Raw genomic sequence first — 8,803 nt, 5'->3', positions numbered from 1 at the left:
TGACCAGAAAAGCTGCCAGTTTTGATTGAGGACAGGAATAAGAAGAGGCTCTGCATCAGGTCCAGGCTGCTGTGCAAGCTGCACTACCACTTGGGCCATATGATCCAGCAGATCCAATGGTGCTGGAAGTTTCAGTGGCAAATAGGGATGCTGTCTGGAGCCTTTGGCAGGCCCCTACAGGAGAATCACAATGCAGACCCTTAGAATTTTGGAGCAAAGCCCTTCCATCCTCTGCAGATAACTACTTCCCTTTTCAGAAACAGCTTTTGACCTGCTACTGGGCCTTAGTAGAGACTGAATGCTTAACCATGGGCCATCAAGTTACCATGAGACCTGAGTTGCCTATCAAGAGCTGGGTGTTGTCTAACCCACCAAACCATAAAGTTGGACATGCACAGCAGCCCTCCATAATAAAGTGGAAGTGGTATATATGAGATAGGGCTAGAGCAGGTCCTGAAGGCATAATTAGGAACATGAGGAAGTAGCCCAACTGCCCATGGTCACCACCCCTGCCATGTTACCTTCTCTTTCCCAGCGCACAGCTTTGGTCTCTTGGGGAATCCCTTTCAATCAGTTGACTGAGGAAGAGAAAACTCGGGCCTTGCTTACAGATGATTCTACACGATATGCAGGTACCACCTGAAAGTGGACAGCTGCAGCACTGCAGCCCCTTTCTGGGACATCCCTGAAGGACAGTGGTGATGGCAAATCCTCCCAGTGGGCAGAACTTCGAGCAGTGCACCTGGTTATTCATTTTGCTTGGAAGAAGAAATGGCCAGAGATGCATTTGTACACTGATAATCATGGGCTGTTGCCAATGGTTTGGCTGGATGGTCAGGGAATTGGAAGGAACATGGCTGGAAAATTGGTGACAAAGAGTTCTGGAGAAGAGGTATGTGGATAGATGTTTCTGAGTGGGCAAAAAATATGAAAATATTTGTGTCCCATGTGAATGCTCACCAGAGGGTGACATCAGCAGAGGAAGATTTTAATAATCAAGTGGATAAGATCAGTCGCTCTGTGGCTAATGCTCAGCCTCTTTCCCCAGCCATGCCTGCCATTGCCCAATGGGCTCATGAACAAAGTGGCCATCGAGGTAGGGATGGAGGTTATGCCTGGGCTCAGCAACATGGACTTCCCCTTACCAAGGCTGACTTGGCTACTGCCACTGCTGAGTGCCCAATCGGCCAGCAGCAGAGACCCATACTCAGCCCCCAATATGGCACCATTCCTCGAGGTGACCAGCCTGCTATCTGGTGACAACTTGACTACATTGGACCACTTCCACCATGGAAGGGGCAGAGATTTGTTTTAACTGGAATAGACCCATACTCTGGATATGGGTTTGCATTTCCTGCATGCACTGCTTCTTCCAAAACTACCATCCGTGGACTTACCCAATGTCTTATCTACTGCCATGGCATTCCACACAGCATTGCTCCCAATCAAGGAACATATTTCACAGCAAATGATGTGCAGGAATGGGCACATGCTCATGGAATTCACTGGTCTTGCCATGTTTCCCATCATCCTGAAGCAGCTGGATTCATAAACAGTGGAATGGCCTTTTGAAGACTTGATTATGGTGCCAATTAGTTGGCAATACCTTGTAGGGCTGGGGCAATGTTCTACAGGAGGCTGTGTATGCTCTAAATCAGCATCCACTCTATGGTGCTGCTTCTCCCACAACGAGGATCCTTGGCTCCAGGACTCAAGGTGTGGAAATGGGAGTGGCACCACTCACAATTACCTGTAGTGACCCACTAGGAAAATTTTTGCTTTCTGTCCCTGCAACCGCAAGCTCTGCTGGTCTACAGGTTTTTGTCCCAAAAGGAGGAGGGCTGTCACCAGGGAACACAACAAAGATTCCATTGAACTGCAAGTTAAAACTGTCAGCTGGCCACTTTGGGCTCCTCTTACCTCTGAATCAATAGTCAAAGAAGGGATTTACTGTACTGGCTGGGGTGATTGATCCTATTAAGGGTAAATAGGACTGCATCTACATAATGGGAGTAAAGAAGAGTTTGCCTGGAATACAGGAGATCCTCTGGGGGACCTCCTAGTACTGCCATGTCCTATAATTAAAGTCAATGGAAAATTGCAACAACCCAATCCAAGTAGGACTAACAATGGCTCAGAATCTTCAGGAATGAAAGTTTGGGTCACCTCACCAGGCAAAGAACCACGGCCAGGTGAAGTGCTTGCTGAGGGTAACGGAAACATGGAATGGGTAGTGGAAGAAGGCAGTGATAAAATGAACTTTGACCATGGTAACGTATATTTACACAAAACGAATTTCTTTGTCTTCTTCCCCAAACTTTTCCCTTATCCTATAACAAGTTGTATCAGTTTCATGAGGATATCAAGTTAGAGAGTGAATATTAACCAAGAACTTGCACTCTATTCTGTATGGAATTAATGTGTTTTCAGTTGTACACAGGAGAGTTGAATATTATTAGGCAGAAATATGTATATGTATGCATGTCTGTTCTTGTTTTTAGTTAGAGACTAAGTATGGTTTAGGGTAATGTGTATGGTTTCTGAGTTTACAAGGGGTGGACTGTGATGGTTAGGCTATTGTGTCAACTCAGCAGGTAATTGTGCCCAGCTGTTTGGTCAAGCAAACACTGGGCTAAATGTAATATGAGGGCATTTATGGACTTTAGTCACCATTGACTTTACTGCAGTGGTAAATCATAGATAGCTGATTACAATTACATCAGTCAGGGAGATTGTCATCAGCAATGAGTGATGCTTTATCCAATCAGCTGAATGCCTTAAAAGGGAAAGTGATTCCAGCATTGAGTGAGAATTTCCCAGCTCGTCCTTGAACAGCCAACTTCTCCCAGAACCCATCAAGGACCTTCACTGGACTTTCACTGGAGCCCCTGGTTGCACCTGTGGAATCTGGACTTGTGCATCCCCACGGTCATGTGAGAGACTCTTATAAAATCACATACTATTGACAGATCTCTTGTTGATTCTGTTTCCCTAGAGAACCCTGACTAATACAGGCAGTCTTGTAGAAGATTGCCCTTAACCTATAGAATCTGTCCTAACTATGGGTAATTAGAGTCACAATTGCATTGCAGTTGGCGAAGGAAGTTACAGAAACAACTGCAGGGTCTCAAACGCAGTGCTGAAGAATTTGTCTTTACCCAAAACTAAAAACAAGAGTATGGTCGCTAGCACTTATTAAGAGCTAAGTGTCAGGCACACTTCTGAGGGTTTTTGAAATAGGTTGTAGTTACAGTAATATCTGTTATTTATTCAAAGTAAAATTAAAAAAAATTGGAAGAGGTGGATAAGACTAGTGGAAGTGGAAGAAAAGACAGATAGGTGAGAAATCTAGGAGGTGAAGACCCAAGAATTTGGCCATGCAGGATGCAGAAAGGGAGAAGGGGGGTGATTGCAAAGGTGACTTTGAAATTTTTTACTTTTGACCATCTTCAATGGGATAATGAACACTGAAAGACGACATGTCGCAAATGTGTTAAATCAGAAGAGCTTTTGAGGCACCCAAAAGGAGATTGCAAAGAGGAAGTTGGTTGTGGTAGGCAGAAAGACTCTTCTGAAGATGTCCTAATCCCTGGATCCTGTGAATATTTCATGCTACATGGCATAATGTAGCATGGCAAAGTGACTTCATAGATATCATTTAGGTTATGAACCTAAGGGATAACCCTGGATGACCTAGGTGAGCCCAATCTAATAACATGAGCTCTTAAAAGAAGACAGTTCCTCTTAAATATGGCACCCAAAGCATGAGCAAGCAAAGAAAAAATGACAATTTGGAATTCATAGAAATTTAAAACTTTGGTGCATCAAAGGACCCTATCAAGAAAATAAAAAGACAATCCACAGAATGGGAGAAAATATTTGTAAAGCATATCTGATAAGGATCTAGCATCCTGAATATATAAAGAACTCCTACAACTCAACAATAAAAAGTCAAATTGCCTCATTTAAAAATGAGTGAAGGACTTGAATAGACATTTCTCAAAAAAATATGTAAATGTTCAATATGAAAAGATGCTCAACATCATTAGTCATTAGGAAAATACAAATCAAAACCAAAATATATCACTTCACATCTACTAGGATGACTATTACTAAAATAACAAGTGCTGGTGAGCATATGCAGAAATTAGTAACCTCGTGTTTTGCTGGTCAGAATGTAAAATGGTGCAACTGTTGTGGAAAACTGTTTGGCAGTTTCTTCAATTAAAGAGTTCAAGATAGAATTACTTTATGACCCAGGAGTTCCACTCTTAGATATATACCCAAAAGAACAGAATACATATATTCACACAAAAACTTGTACAAGAATATTCATAGCCGTATTATTCATAATAGCCAAAACATGCAAACAACCCAAATGTCCATCAATTGACAAATGAATACATGAAATGTGATGTATTTGGCCATAAAAACAAATAAAGGCTTACATGAACTTCCTTCTTTGTACTTTCCCACTACCCTGCTCCATAACAAGTACACAATTCATGAAATTATCCAGTTTTAGTATGAAAGAAACAGCTCCTTTTCTATGTCCACATAACCTCCTCTGGGTTCCTTTTCTCCCTCAATTTCACACTCCTAATATTCCTTAATGTAGATTTCCAAACTGGTTGGGATGCAGATGCTTTTGTTTGGACAGCATAGTATTTTGTTGATTTGTTTGCTTTTTGTTTTGTTTTGTTTTGTTTTGTTTTTAATGGAGCTTTATACCCCTTCAAATTGGGCATGCTGGCTCGAGTTCCAATTGTCTTATAACCTGGCCCAAGTCACATATTTATGTTCTCTGCCTGGGCTCTCTCAGCATTTGAGCTGCTGGTCATCAGCTGTTACCACTAGTTTTCCAACATTCAGGTCAAGTTTCTATCTATTGCTCTCTTTCTCTGAAGGAAGAGAACTTGAAAGCTTATGTCATTTCATGATTCTCTTTTTAAAGATCTATAGTAACAATGGCTTGTGTGCAAACTATGTTACTGAACAGTGTGATTTATACATTTATAAACCAGAGGAAAGTTCATATTGGAAAGATCTTGTATTTTGGAACCAGACTTGAGTCTGATATGCCTCTACTACTTAACCAGCTATGTGACCTCGGTTTGGTCACTGAACTTCTGAGTATCTGTGTATTATATGAGAGTAATCATGTCTACCTCATAAGACTGTTATGAAGGTTAGACTATTATAGAGATACTGACCTATAGTGGATGGCACATAGTAGTTGCTCAATATGTTGTTGTTGTTATTATAATTAAATTTGGAGCTTTGAATATTTTGGTTGACTTTGTTGATGAATCGATGATTAAATTTTATGTTAGTCCATTGCAGATAAATCTTTCCTCTCTGCGTATTGTTTTTATTGTTGTTGTTGTTTATAACTGTAACTGAACGGAGTGAGGTAAATTGTGGTATGGCTGGGAATTTATTCCTTTTTTTTCCACTCTGAATCTTATTGAGCATTTCACTTGGCCCAGCCATAGTTTCCACCTATGGGTAAGGAGGAAAAGCACAACATAAGTGTATATGACCTTTGGCATTGCATCTAAAATAAGACTCATGTTTTATAAGATTTGTACTTTTAGATCAGTTGATATAAAAAATTGACTCTATTTTGATGATATATGAAAGAGCCACAAAACATTTGAAGACAATTTTCATGCAGCTCTTGGTAGTTAACAATAATCTGATTTCTCTTACCTAGGTCTTTTACTCCTATTTTCCATTGGCTCTCAAAACTAGTGAGGCAGACATTAGTTACAGTACCTTGCGATGTGTACTACTAAATTATCAAAGAAGCAATATTTAGTTACTTAAGGATTTTTGAAAAATAGATCAAAAGAAGTTCCTCTGGATCTGCCTCAGTCTTGACACACAGCAGCTCAGAAAATAGTTTAAAGCATCCAGATACCACAGAATCACTGAATTCTCCCATGTCCAATGGAACAACTAATGCTGACCTTTTCGATACACATGATGACAGAGATGATGAAGGGGAACCAGTGTCAATGGAAAAACATAAGAACATTATCATGCATCTCTTGTCACAAGTTAGGCTTGGAATGGTTCTTACTAAGATAGTGCTTCCAACACTTAGACTTCGAAAAAGATCTCTTTTAGAGATGTGTGCAGACATTTTTGCATATCCGGACCTGTTTGTGAGCATTAGTGACCAGAAGGATCCCAGGGATCGAATGGTTCAAGTTGTCAAATGATACCTCTCAGCCTTTCATGCAGTTCGGAAAGGATCAGTTGCCAAAAAGCTATATGACCTTATTTTAGGCAAGATCTTTCAGTGTTACTGGACATTACCAAACGATACTGAAGAGAAGACAAAGTTAGTTTCTGGAGGACCAGTTTCCTGGGTTTCCAAAAACAGTGTAACATTAGTGGCTAAACAGGTTTCCCATCATCCACCCATTTCAGCTTTTTTTTTATACTGAGTGCTTTAACAAGAAAATGCAATTCAATGCTCATTATGGACCAAATCAAAGTTCCTTGGATGTCGATCGGCATGCATAACATAGGGCGGGGCTGTGTCTTGTGTCTAGAGTATGACAGATATTACATTCTCATGTCCCTCAGTGGTTATGGAAGATCTATCCTCACTGTGCCCTGGGTAGAGCTAGAAGGAAAATGCAATATTAATTGTTCCAAAATGGGCTATAGTGCAAATATCATCTTCCACACCAAACTTTTCTGTAGAGGCAAGAAGCACAGAATTACCACCAAGATTTTTTTCTCCAAATGGCAATAAGTCTTTTTGCTCAGTTGAATGGGAATGGGATGGTGTAATGTATGCAAAATAGGCAATAGGAGAAAATATAGTCTTTATGGATACCATAGAAGTTGCCTATAATCATGAAGAAAGTGAGGAAGTTGGAAGATCAAAATGAGTAGGAGTCCCTCTGCCTTTGGAAAGCTGTCACTTTCAATTTAAAAATCAGAAACACTGATGTGGAACTGAAGCAAAGCATGGGCTTCAAGAAAGACAAAGAGCATAAGCCCAGGAAAGGAAGGAGAAGGAAATTCAAAGGGAGACAAGGTTATTTTGTGAAGATGGAGAATGTTGGGTTTATGAGGAACCATTTCTGAAACGTCTTGGGGCTGCCAAGCATTAGTCAGAGCAGATGGCATAATTCTGCTACAATCTTCTTTTGGGAGAACATTTTCTCTCCTTTCTTATTGCAGTGGTTCCTGTCTCAGGGATACTGGGCTTTGTAATGCAGATGAACAATTAAAGTCAGTAAAGCTTTCCTTTTTCCCTTTTCTGTGGCAGTTATAATATTGAGTCTTGAGAAAAATTTCAGGTTTTGGAAACAAGACATCTGCTCCTCCAAATTCCACACTTTGAAAAGCGTTCATAAATCCCCTAATACTGGTGCTGAGATAGACATCTGTTTTCCAGTTCATATAATCTTGGGTTCTGTATGTATATTCACACACACACACATATATACATATGTAATATACCTGATGCCAGATTTTGCATAAATACTACATATATTGTAAACACTGATTCCTCTAAGTTGTTTTAGAAAATTAGCACAATGTGTTTAAAATCAAGTGTTAGGAAATTTCATGGTCTTGCCTACAATAACCTTTTTTTATATTTGTTTTTTTTTGGAATTAAACTATTTTTACACTTTTAAAAAACAAACAAATGAATTGCTGATACATGCTATAATACAAATGAACCTTGAAAACATTACTCCAGGTGAAAAAAGCCAATCACAAGAGACCATATTATATTATATGATTATATACTATATGATTCCACATGTATGAAATGTCCAAAACAGGAAAATTCACAGAGAAAGAAAGTAGATTAGTGGTTGCCAAGGGCTGGGGCAAGGAAAATCAAGAGGGAGTAGTAACATATACATGGTTTCTCTTGGGGTGATGGAAATGTTTTGGAACTAGATAATAGTGATAGCTGCACAACACTGTGGATATACTAAAAATCACTCTAAAATGGTGAGTTTTCTGTTACATGAATTTATCTCAATTTTTAAACTCGCAAAAAAAGGAAGGAAAGAAAAGCAGAGAGACGTCTCTGACTGTGGTCAGTGAAAACAAGGCTGAAGGAAAAGCATATCCAAAGCATCAGAATGACTGGGCGCACCACTGCTGATTTGAGGAGGGAGGGGACAATGTGCAAGGAATACAGGCAGCCCCAATGGGCTGAGAGGAGCTCCCAGCTGACAGCCAGCAGGGAAACAGGACCTCAGTCCTGCAATCATCAGGAACTGAATTCTGCCAACAACCTGAACAAACTTGAAAGTAAAGTTGCCCCCAGAGCATCCAGCACTGCTGACACTTGACTTTGTCCTTGGGGGATCCCAGATAGGAACCCCTCTGAGCCGCATCGAGCCTGGACTCCTGACCTACAGAACTGTGAGGTAATGAGTGTCTTTAGCCACCCATTTCCAAGGCCCTGCATTTATGGTCATTTGTTAGAGAGCAATTGAAAATGAATACAGGGAAGGGGGTGTGGCTCAGGCGACTGAACTTCTGCCTACCACATGGGAGGTCTGGCTTCAGTTCCCAGTGCCTCCTAGAGAAAATGAACAAGACAGTGAGCTGCTGCAACAGGCTGGCATGACAAGATGATGCAACGAGATGACGCAACCAAGAAGACACAGTGAGGAAACACAATGAGAGACGCAGCAAAGCAGGGAGCAGAGGTGGCTCAGGCGATTAGGCATCTCTCTCCCACATGGGAGGTCGTGGGTTCGGTTCCCAGTGCCTCCTAAAAAGAGAAGACCATCACAAAACAAATAGATACCGT

At 40.8% G+C, this 8,803-nt stretch overlaps 1 pseudogene; it reads left to right on the top strand.

The window, feature by feature from the left end:
* The first annotated feature begins 626 nt into the window (after nt 1-626).
* Nucleotides 627-7,133, top strand: LOC131273596 (oxysterol-binding protein-related protein 9 pseudogene; annotated as a pseudogene).
* The last annotated feature ends 1,670 nt before the right edge of the window (nt 7,134-8,803 follow it).

The sequence above is a fragment of the Dasypus novemcinctus genome, chromosome 16 (genome assembly GCF_030445035.2).
Source record: "Dasypus novemcinctus isolate mDasNov1 chromosome 16, mDasNov1.1.hap2, whole genome shotgun sequence".
Taxonomy (NCBI): domain Eukaryota; kingdom Metazoa; phylum Chordata; class Mammalia; order Cingulata; family Dasypodidae; genus Dasypus; species Dasypus novemcinctus.
Note: the sequence above shows the minus strand (reverse complement) of the source record. Positions and strands in the feature narration are given on the sequence as shown.